The 12050-nt window shown below is 40.4% G+C and overlaps 1 pseudogene; it reads right to left on the bottom strand.

Moving 5' to 3' along the window:
- LOC116094837 overlaps positions 1-12050 on the bottom strand; it is a 41353-nt pseudogene that overhangs the window by 22691 nt on the left and 6612 nt on the right.

Below are 12050 nucleotides of genomic sequence, written 5' to 3'. Positions count from 1 at the left end.
TAAAAGTCTTGGGAAGATCAGGAATTCAAGGCCCGTATCTAAACATAATAAAAGCAATATACAGCAAACCAATAGCCAACAGCAAACTAAATGCAGAGAAAATTGAAGTAATCTCACTAAAATCAGGGACTAGACAAGGCTGCCCACTTTCTTCCTGTCTATTCAATAAAGTACTTGAAGTTCTAGCCAGAGCAATTAGACAAGAAGAGGTCAAAGGCATACAAATTGGAAAAGAAGAAGTCAAAATAACAGTATATACAGATGATAGGATAGTATACTTAAGTGACCCCAAAACTCTACCAGAGAACTCCTAAACCTGATAAACAACTTCAGCAAAGTAGCCAGATATAAAGTTAACTCAAACAAATCAGTAGTCTTCCAATACACAAAGGATAAACAGGCTGAGAAAAAAATAAGGAAATGATACCCTTCACAATAGTCACAAACAATATAAAATATTTTGGTGTTACTCTAACCAAACAACTGAAAGATCTTTATGAGAAGGACTTCAAATCTCTGAAGAAAGGAATTGAAGAAGACCTAGAAGAAAGAAAGATCTCCCATGCTTGTGGATTGGCAGAATTAATATAATAAAAGTGGCTATCTTGCTGAAAGCAATCTACAGATTCAATGCAATATCCATCAAAATTCCAACTCAATTCTTCATAGAGTTAGAAAGAGCAATTTTCAAGTTCATATGAAATAACAACAAAAATTCCCAGGATAGTGCAACCTATTCTCAATAATAAACACTCTCAAAAGCAAACTAAATGCAGAGAAAATTGAAGTAATCTCACTAAAATCAGGGGCTAGACAAGGCTAGGAATCATCATCATCCCTAACTTCAAGATGTACTACAGAGCAATTGTGATAAAAACTGCATAGCATTGGTACAGTGACAGCCAGGTAGATAAATGGAATCGAATTGAAGACCAAGAAATGAACCCACAAACTTATGGTCCCTTGATCTTTGACAAAGGAGCTAAAACCATCCAGAGGAAAAAAATACAGCATTTTCAACAAATGGTGCTAGTTCAACTGCTGGTTAGCATTGCGGAAGAACAGAAATCGATCCATCCTTGCTCAAGTCCAAGTGGATCAAGGTCTTCAACATAAAACCGGAGACACTGAATCTAATAATGGGGGAAAAGTAGGGGAAAAGCCTGGAGCACATGATCACAGAGGAAAATTTCCTGAACAGAAAACCAATGGCTCATGCTCTGAGATCAAGAATCAACCTATGAGATGAAGTGTTAGAAAGGCAGCTCACGTCAGGACATACCACACATTAGGCCCAAATAGTTCCACGTGTAAGAGGTTTAATAGAGAGGGAGAGAGGGGGCAGTAACAGAGAGAGAAGAGGGAGAGAGAGAGAGAGCACAAGAGGAACATTCCCCATATGGGTTCTGATGTAGTGGCAGCTGGTAAAGGTGGGAGGGGAGTCCAATGGATTCTGGGAATATGGCAGCTGTTGCCCTGACAACAGATCTGTGAGGCCTGCCCATGTGACATCACAGGCTTTGGAGGCCCTGATGTCAACATACTTCCCCTTTTGTTATTGTAAAGAGAAGGAAAACCAAAGGGAAGGGGAAGCCACTGCTTCCTGCTGATTAGGGGCTTCGGCAATGGGGGTTAGCGGGCTTTCACCATTGGGAACCACTTGGTAAATGTTCTCATCAGGTTCCTCTGTGGACAATGGCTCTTCTGTGGGCAGTGGCTGGTGTAACAGGAGCTGATTAATACTTGGTTAGAATTTTTTTTCTTTTTTTACTTGTCATTGAAGAAATGTAGAAACAAGATTAATGAGGCAGGGAGCAAATAATAACACTAGGAAGATGACTAGGAAAGGGGTCACAAAAGGGAGTATCCACTTCTGTATAGGGTTTTCAAAAATCCCAGAACTAGAGGTCTCATGGTCTCTGAAATTTTTTTATGCCTGGCTGTAGCTCCTGGATTTTATTTCTTACTATCCCAGATTGGTTGACGTAGAAACAGAATTCTTCTTGGAGGAACAGGCAAAGACCACCTTCTTTAGCTGTCAGGACATCTAGTCCTCGTCTGTTCTGAAGCACCACAGCTGCCAAAGAATCAATCTGTTTTTGGATAGTAAACACAGTTTCAGACATTATTCTGAAAATCATTTTGAAACTAGGAAGTGAATGTATGATATTGGGTCATGGAAGGCATTATCCCTGCAACTCCAGTACCAAAACCTATAGCTATTCCTGTAGCAACCAAGAGTGGCACAACTTGGACTACCCTCTTACGATAGGCAGCTATCATATCTACAACTTGGATTGGCAGGGGTTCGTTTCCCTGGATTACTCCTAGTTCAGGAAAAAGAAATACTAATGTGCAAACTCCTGACCAGCTGGCATGTAAGCGATGATATGCCTAAGTACCACAAAGAATTGACATATTTTGGATTGCAGGACATTGTGGCAGAGATGATATATGAAGGATTATGGTTCTCTTGCAGTCTAGGGAGCTCAGTGTTCTCACTGAATGATTTCCAGAGGCCTTCAAACAGTTTGCCACACCAAAGAAAGGGACAGAGGTAAGGGACGGAGTCATGGTGACACTGGAGTCAGGGCAGCTGACAAAGGGTGAGGTAATGTTACTTGGCAGTATCACTGGAGATGCTGTAAGTGACAATTGTGAGTTAGTTCCAAGGGGTACACATAACCAGCAATACTTAAAGCATCATCCACGTCTGGTGACATTAAGGAGTTGGTATGCTGAGGTCAAGGTCTGAAGTAAAAGGCGAAATGACAAGTTAGAGCCATTTATGAGGGGTGATGTCAAAGAGGTAAGGACCCTGAAGGAGTGTTTGATTATCTCCCCTGATTTTCCAATATCCAGGGGTTGGGCAATTGAGACATATTTTCTCTGGATATGGATGGTAGCTATTGGTGACCAGGGTTGATTTTTATGGTAGAGCTTACGAACAACTTCTGTCTCCCACCTGGAATCCCATGGGTCTTGTAAGTAGAAAAAGAATGTCTTGTGGTGTTGATAGAAAAAATGATTGATGTGTGATCCTAGCATATGTATCTGACAACACCAATATGGGCATCTTTGAGATCTAAGAATGAGAAATGGGAAGTCCCTGAGGGGATAGTGGAAAGAAGTGTGTAAGGGTTAGCCACAACAGGATAGAGAGGAACTACTGCAGAATTAATGCACCTGAGGTCTTGAACCAGGTGATAGTTACCATTAGGCTTCTTAGCTGCTAGTATAGGGGTGTTAAAGGGAGAAGAGGTGGGGCGAAGGAATTTTTTTTTTCTCAAGAGATCAGAAATAATAGGCTTAAGTCCCCTGAGGCTCTGGAGAGAGAGAGGATATTAAGCTTGGGTTATGTACCTGGTAGAGTTCAGTAATTGAATGACAATGGGAGAATGGTGTTTAGCAACAGAGGGGTTCTGGACATCCCAGACTCAGTGGTCTACCTGAGAAACTGGTAAAGGAAATAACATAGTATTATTAGTTGCCTGGCTAGGAGAAGGAGAGAGGAATTGCTGGCAAGCCTGGGTTTAGGTGAATGTGGGTAGCAAAAAAATAGAGGCTTCCAGTCTAGCTAGAAGATCCCTTCCCAATAAGGGGACAGGACATGTTGGCACTACCATAAAGGAATGGGTGAGAGGTACACCCCTAAAAATGCAGCTAAGTGGTAGGGTCTGGAGAAGGAAGTAAGGTTGCCCTCCTACCCAGAAAACAGGAAAACGAGAAGGAGAAATGGGACCCCAAAACTCTGTCAGGACCTAGTAAGTGGCTCCAGTGTCCAAGAGGAAGGAGATGGGCCACCCACATACCACAATATTTACCCTGGGCTCCCTGCTAGGGATGGCAGAGGTTGGGTCAGGGGAGCTCGGGCCTCCTCACTCAGCCATAGCCAAGCCTAGGAGACCAGTTGGAGGGTTATCTGGGAGTGATGTCCCCCTGTTCTGTATAAAATGAGGGCAGTCAACAGCTCAATGTCCCTCTTGATGCCACCTAGGGCATGGCCCTCTTGGCTTGTGGAAGTTAGGGCGAGCTTTTGGCCAGTGACCTTTTTGGCCATATTTGTAGCAGGTCCCTGAGGGTCTCTGAGTCTTAGGGGACCATGAGTCCAAGGTAGTGGCTGGGGCTGGTCGGACAGCCTTTGCCAGCATATGGTATTTTTATTTATGGACTTTGTCATCTTTCCCATGGTATATGTTGAAGGACAGTGCTAAGACTTCTGCCTGTGGAGTTAGCGGTCGGCTCTACAGTTTTTTAAGTTCAGTTCTTATGTCAGGGTAGCTCTGGGAAAAGAAGTAGGTCACCAGAAGTTGCTTACCTTCTGGGATTTGAGGGTACATATTGGTATGCAGTAATAAAGCCTTTGTAAGGCGTTCTAAAAATTGAGATGGATTCGTCTGCTTGTCCTGGACAACCGCTTGGAGTTTTTCAAAATTTTCTGGCTTTAAGGCCGCTTTTCTAAGACGGCCAGAAGGCATGTAATGAACCTGTCCCTGGCTAAAATACCACCTGCAGAATTGTAATTCCACCAGGGATCCTGGTCCAGCACTGTCTCAGACCCAATTGGGTATGTGCCGTCTGGTGAATTCTGTCTGCATGCACTCTTGCCTCTTCCCAGACTCGTCTGTGTTCCTCAGGAAATAAATTATTAGTAAGAATCATATGAACATCATGGAAAGTCAAGCTGTAAGGTTGAGTGATATACTGGAACTCTTTAATAAACTTGGAAGAGTTAGAAGTATAGGACCCCAGACTGTTCTCTATTTTCGAAAGTTCACTAAGTGAGAATGGGACATGTACTTGGGTTGGGGAATAAGAGAAGCACAAGGAGGGAGTGGGATGGAAATAGATAGATAGAGAGGAGATGGGGGAACCTCCCTCCGTTACCAGTTTGCTGGCAGTAGTATTAAGATCCCTTATAATAGTTGGATCTAAAGTGCCATTAAGTGGCCATCTTGAACTCCCATCTAGTTGATACTTAATCCAGATCTTATTGCAGAGATATGTAATTGTTGATGCTTTCATATCAGGCGTTAGCTTCAAGGATTTGAGATTTTCCAGGAGACATCCCAGTGGGGTGCCTGGAGGTATAGTGAAAGACATTCTGATGACGCCCATTGGTGGGTAATTAGACTATCCGTACCAGCATCCTGAGAACAGTCCAAAAACCAAAACGAAATCAGCCAGGCTAGTGTCCCAAGTTGTCATGAGGGCCCTCTAGTGGCTACCCAGCAGGCCTTGGGCCTGCTGTGGAAAGTGGCTCTACCTCGGTACTGAGGGTTTGGTTTGGCTGCAAGAGCCTGGAAGGGAAAGGGAACAAAGTGCTGCTTTTGAGGGAAGGGTCAACCAATGGCAGAAGTTCTAAGACATAAGTCAGCTGGGACGCGTGACTATTAACCCTGTAGTTCCCCTAGAAGGCTGGCCAGGCCCTATCTGGAAAAGTGGAGGTCCTCCAATTGATTGACCCTAACAATTAATTTGCGAGAATTATAGCGGACTGGTAAATAGAAAATGTGAAACTGAATGGGTAGGTGTGGGTCCGAGCAGAAGCTATCCCCACATGATAGGCCAGGCAGGGCACAGCTTGCGTGGTAGACATAAGTCCTGTGGTGCGTGGCTGTGGCTCCGGACTCTTGCCTGTGATTTGGTGGTTGTGGCTTCAGTGGCGGCAACTCGCACAGTGAAAGCCTGCGATTCTCGATTCTCCTAGCCACCACCTGAGGGAGCCGTGAACTCCAGTGCTCACAGCAGCTGTGGTTGCCAATGCTGTGACCTGTCCAAGTGGCTGTGATCTCTGCCGCTCTCCACTGTGGAGCAACGCCGCAGCTACTGATGGAACCACCAATATTCCAGGTTTCAGCACCAAATGATGTTAGAATGGCGGCTCATGTCAGGACATACTACATGCTAGGCCCAAACAGTTCCACATGTAAGAGATTTAATTGAGAGGGAGAGAGGGGGCAATAGCAGAAAGAGAAGAAGGAGAGAGAGAGAAAGAAGGCACGAGAGGAATGTCCCCTGTGTGTGTGTGTGTGTGTGTGTGTGTGTGTGTGTGTGTGTACATATATATATGGGTTATGATGTAAGCTCAATGGATTCTGGGAATATGGCAGCTGTCGCCCTGGCAACAGGTCTGTGAGGCTTGCCCATGTGAGCACTTTGGAGGCCCTGATGCTAACATGGAACCTCATGAAATTTTGAAGCTTCTGTAAGGCAAAGGACACTGTAAATAGGACAAAATGGCAACCAACAGATTGGGAAAAGATCTTTACCAATCTTAGATCTGACAGAGGTCTAATCTCCAATATATACAAAGAACTCAACAAGTTAGACTCCAGAAAAACAAATAACCCTATTAAAATAGGGGAACAGAACTAAACAGAGAATTCTCAACTGAGGAAACTCGAATGAATGAGAAGAACCTAAAGTTAACATCCTTAGTCATCAGGGAAATGCAAATCAAAACAACCCTGAGATTCCACCTTACATCAGTCAGAATGGCTAAGATCAAAAACACAGGTGACTGCAGATGCTAGTGAGAATATGGAGAAAGAGGAATACTCTTCATTGCCGGTGGGATTGCAAGCTGGTACAACCACTCTGGAAATGAGTCTGGTGGTTCCACAGAACATTAGACATAGTACTCTATGAGTACCCAGCTATACCACTTCTGGGCATGTACCCAGAAGATGCTCCAACATGTACTAAGGACACATGCTCCACTATGTTCATAGCAGCCACATTTATAATAGCCAGAAGCTGGAAACAACCCAGATGTCTCTCAACAGAGGAATGGATACAGAAAATGTGGTACATTTACACAAGGGAATACTACTCAGCTACTAAAAACAATGAATTCATGAAATTCTTAGGCAAATGAATGGAACTTGAAAATGTCTTCCTGAGTGACTTAACTCAATCACAAAAAAACACACAAGGTATGCACTCACTGATAAGTGAATATTAGCTCAAACATTTGGAATACCCAAGATTTCAATTCACAGACCATTTGAAGCCCAAGAAGATAGAAGACCAAAATGTGGATGCTTCAGTGCTTCTTAGAAAGGGAAACAAAAAACTTAGAAGCAATATGGAATCAAGTGTGGAGCAGAGACTGAAGGAAAGGCCATCCAGAGACTGCCCCACCTGGGGATCCATCCCATATACAGTTGCCAAACCTGGACCCTATTGTGAATGCTAGGAAGTGCTTGCTGAAGGGAACCTGAGAGGGCTATCTCCTGAGAGGCTCTGCCAGAGCCTGGCAAATACAGAAATGGATGCTCATAGCCCACCATTTGCCTGAGAAAAGACTGAAAGAGTTGAGGAGTTTGCAGCCCTATAGGGGGAGCAACAGTGCCAACTGGCCAGACCCTCCAGATCTCCTGGTGGCTGGGCCACAATGAAAAAGTACACATGGAGAGATCCATCGCTCAGGCTACATATGTGACAGAGGATGGCCTTGTTGGACATCAGTGTGAGAAGCAGCCCTTGGGCTGGAGGTGTTTGATGCCCCAGTGTAGGGGAATGCCAGGTTGGGGAGAAGGGAGTGGATGAGTAGGTGGGGAAGCACCCTCCAAGATTCAGGGGGAACGGGAAATGGGATAGGGGGTTTCTAAAAGGGAGACCTGGAAAGGTAAAAACATTTAAAATGTAAACAAAGAAACTATCTAATAAAAAAGAAAGAAAAAAAAGATTTTTAAAAAAGAAAAAAGATTACAGAAAGCTTTATAGCATATATCAATAGTCTCATAAATTTGGGAAGCTGTATTAGGGAAAACATTGCATGATAAAATATTTTCTTAAGAGTTTGGTAAGAGGAGTAATATTTGAAATGTAAATAAATAAAATAATCCCAAAATGGGGGGAAAAACTACTGAAACAATCCAAAAAGGAGTTCAAGTCTCTTCTAGGGTTGTTATTACATTCTATTAGATGGAGTCTAAGATCTCAAATTATTTTGTTTTACATAGAAAAATATTGGCAATATTTCTGGGAAAATGTGAGTAAAGATTCATTAATGATGTGTAAAGTTGTTGGGCAGTGATGGCACATGTCTTTAATCCCACTACTTGGGAGGCAGAGGCAGGCAGATTTCTGAGTTCAAGTCCAGCCTGGTCTACATAGTAAGTTCCAGGACAGCCAGGACTATACAGAGAAACCTTGTCTCAAAAAAGAAAAAGAAAAAAAAACTGTAAAGCTGTTATTAACCAGTAATACCACTTCAGGATGTGTGTGCAGAGGAAATAAGATCAGAGCATATTTATCAGAGTACTATTCATATAGTTATGCCATGTGATCAAACCAAATTTCCATTACCAGGTACATGGATAGGAAAAATGAGCTACTATATCAGAAGAATATTATTTATCAATGAATAGAAGAAAATGTTTCATTTGTGGTAGCATATATGGAACTCAAAGGTAAGATAATAAGAGAAGTAAGTTAGATACTGACAGAGAAATACAATTATTTCATGCATCCACTTATTTTTTAATGATAAAAATTGTTTTCATAGACATATAGAATAGAATAGTCATGATGAGAGATTAGGAAATATGGTGAGAGGAAATACAGATCAAGAAATACCAAGGCTGAATAGGGAGTATAACGCCTAATAATCTACTATGGATCAAAATAACTAAAGGTAAAAATTATATGAACCATGTGTATCTAAATAGCTAGATCCAACTATTGATTTTATGCATAATCTTTATGTCTTTTTCCATAGTTCCACTGATCCCTAAAACTGACATATTGTAACACCTCTCACAATGTAGAGTCAAGGATAGAACATTTTTTTTGCATGCATTCATTTTTAATGTATGCAGTTTTTATAGAATGGGTTTTACTTACTGAAGGATAGGATAATAAAATTGAGTCATTTGGTTGCACAACCTAGAGTCTAGGTCACTGAGTTTATTAGGTCACAAGACTAAAAACCAGCTCACTTAGAATAAGTATTATCTTTGCCATTTGTTGTGTGAAGACATTTATTCCATGAGAATCAAGTCTTCTAATTATTTTAAACGGAAACTCATAACTACTTGTTATAACTCACCCATCTTGAGTAAAACTAAAAGCAAGTTCAAGTCTGAGTGGAGAATGAAAACTGGTAATAAATAAATAAATAAATAAATAAATACTAATCCCAGCCTGCTACCCATGAGTATGGCAGAGGAAGACATTGAGGTCTTTGGGCCTACTTCTCAGAGATTTTGACTCAAAAGGGGGAAGTGACCTCCATCTGTCATGCTGGTGACACCATAGCTATCTCTCAAGCTCCTGGCCTGCTCCTCAGGCTACCTAAGCAGTGCTGAGGAAAGAGCTTCCTTCGCCCCAATCACTGTCAGGAACCCACGGAAACCATGTACTCAGAACTATGTCAGAAAGGAACTGACCGCAAAAGCACAAATAAATGGGACATTTGAACCAAGGGTAGAGAAAGAAGAGTTTGACAGAGAAGCCGAGGAAATACCAGTAAAGACTAATTGTTTCCTCCCATGTACTTGCCTTTGCTTCTGAGTACATACATGTAACAGCAATGGCCAATATACAGTATTACATTCTTTTATGGTATATTACAAATTTAAATTGCCAGCATGATTGGATTACCCTTTAAACATATTTAGTTTCTAGAAAAGTAACACAGGGAACATTTTAATACAATATTGTTTTTAAATCTTTGAGAATTTTATGCATGAACACAATGGACTTTGATCATATTCATCTCCTACTTCTCCCCCAACTCCATCATTTTCCATCCAATGTATCTTCTCCACAACTTTAAATTCTTTAAAAAATACTAATAACTCAAGACTCAACTTGTGCTGTCACAGTAACTTTGATTCACATAATTAAATATTAAATAATTTCTATTTTTGTCATAGAGCACCAGAATGTATTTCTTATTCTGACTGAGATGGAATCTATAATGAAACCAGTAAAAGAACTGTTGCCAATTAAAAAATACCTTTATTCATTGGACAAGTGCTTCTGACCTGATATCATGAATGCCTTCAAAAGTTCCAGATTTGTTTAAGAAGAAGGGAGGGTAAGGGAAGGAGGAAGAAAGGCTTTGTTAGTATTATCATTTACCTGGGGCAAAGAACACATCTTCCATTAGATTCTGAGACTTTTTGATTAAGAACCTCCAGTTAAGGGTGAGGATGGTTCTCAGGTTGAGCTTTTTCTGCAAATGTGAACAGATCATCCACAATTTTTTCTGTTTCCTCTAATATCCATTATTATGAAATTCTTAAAATTCTCAAAAGTTAAAGATCCATGCTGGGTCACATTTCTGTGTTCTACTTATATGGAAATATATGGTTATATTTTCTTTGTAGCTAACGTGGTTAGCGGGTAGGAATCTATGTTCCTGTTAATACATTTGGAGGCAAACTAATTTTGACTACACATAAGCCCAGATATACAAAATTAAAAATTGAAAACAAACTTTACATTTAAAGAGGCACAGAATTTGTATTTCTTATCATTATGTATTTACTCTTGTCATTAACAGAAACAAAAAAAAATTAGAACAATTAAAATACCTTGTTAACATTTTTTTTTAAATTTAATTCAACACATTTTGCAAAAAGGCTTTGTGTGTGTGTGTGTGTGTGTGTGTGTGTGTGTAATATGTGTGTGTGTGTGGTGTATCTGTGTAGTAAAAAAACAGTGTCATGAGTCTTATGCCAGATAATTTGCTACTAGAATTTTAGAATGAGATTCTTGGTGTTAATGCAAAATATATAAACAATATGTTTTGATGCTTTAACATATGTAACTGGTTACTTTGAAATACTTAAACAATATAGATGTCTGTCAGAATGTCTGTAGCAAACAGAGAAATTTGAAGCAAATCACTACAAGCATATATTCTAGAAAATACATGATCTAAGCAACAATTTAGGCCTGCAAGTTTCATACATTACAATACCTTTGCTTGATAGTTCATTTATGGTACATTTTAATAATGTTTTCACTATTGATTATATATAGTTTAACATTTCTCGCTTGTAGGAAAAAATATTTGTAACATTACAACTCCAAATATACTTGCTAATTGAGTCACAGCAAATTCATACAGCCATAAGGTCCTATGGAACTATGTAAGAGGAGAGGATAAAGTAAAATGTAGATTTCCCCTTTGTCTTCTGCTCAGAAGAATAAAAAGTAAAGAAGGATTTAAGCAGGGAAGGGAAGGGAGAGGGAGGGAGAAGGGGAAGGAAGATGGGTTGAAGGTACCTCCTAAATTAACTTCATAGAAAAGCTGACCTAGGAGTCAAGGTTAAGTATAGACTAGTAATTGAGAACATAGTCAACACTAAGCTGAGACAACCCAAGGAAACAGAGCATGGGTTGATGGGACGCTTGATCAAGTGGATAAAAGAGATTTAGGGAAAATGGAAAGAATAGTTTCCAAGCCTATGGAGAAGAGTATGACTATAGAGATTTTAGTGTCTATCATGTACAGTAATGCTTGACTAGGGATTTGTCTCCAGGTCCCAAGTAAAGGAACTCTGATACATGATAATGAAGACTTTTACTCCAATATGTTCTGAAATACCTCACTAATTGTTTCTTTAGCTCTATTCTCTCCCCCACTGTAATCCACCTTATACATGCTTGCTAAAACCTTCTCGATGGGTCCAGTAGCAAAGAAGGATTGTGGGGAAAATTACACAGAACACAATAAAGATTGATAATTCCAAAGTCTTCATAGTTTCTTTCTTTTGCTAGGACTTATGGTGATCCATATTTATCATATCTAAATTTCTCTAATTATTTTCCAGCTTTCACAAAGAGTTTAGATGAATACTCGCCTGTACTTGTGGATTGGGTTCACCTGCAGAAACAGAAAATTGAAAGTAATAATTTATCATCCCTACAGTATAGGAAATAAATATGGATTTTGGACATTTGTTTATGAATCTATATTTACCATACAGATACTATTATCATTTTTCAGTGCTCCTAGTGTACAAAATGTTGCTGTGTTCATGCATGCATGAATGTGGGAGGTGGTGGTGGTGGTGGTGGTAGTGGTG

The sequence above is a fragment of the Mastomys coucha genome, unplaced genomic scaffold (genome assembly GCF_008632895.1).
Source record: "Mastomys coucha isolate ucsf_1 unplaced genomic scaffold, UCSF_Mcou_1 pScaffold17, whole genome shotgun sequence".
Taxonomy (NCBI): Eukaryota; Metazoa; Chordata; class Mammalia; order Rodentia; family Muridae; genus Mastomys; species Mastomys coucha.
The sequence above is the reverse complement of the archived record's forward strand: the minus strand, read 5'-3'. Positions and strand labels throughout refer to the sequence as shown.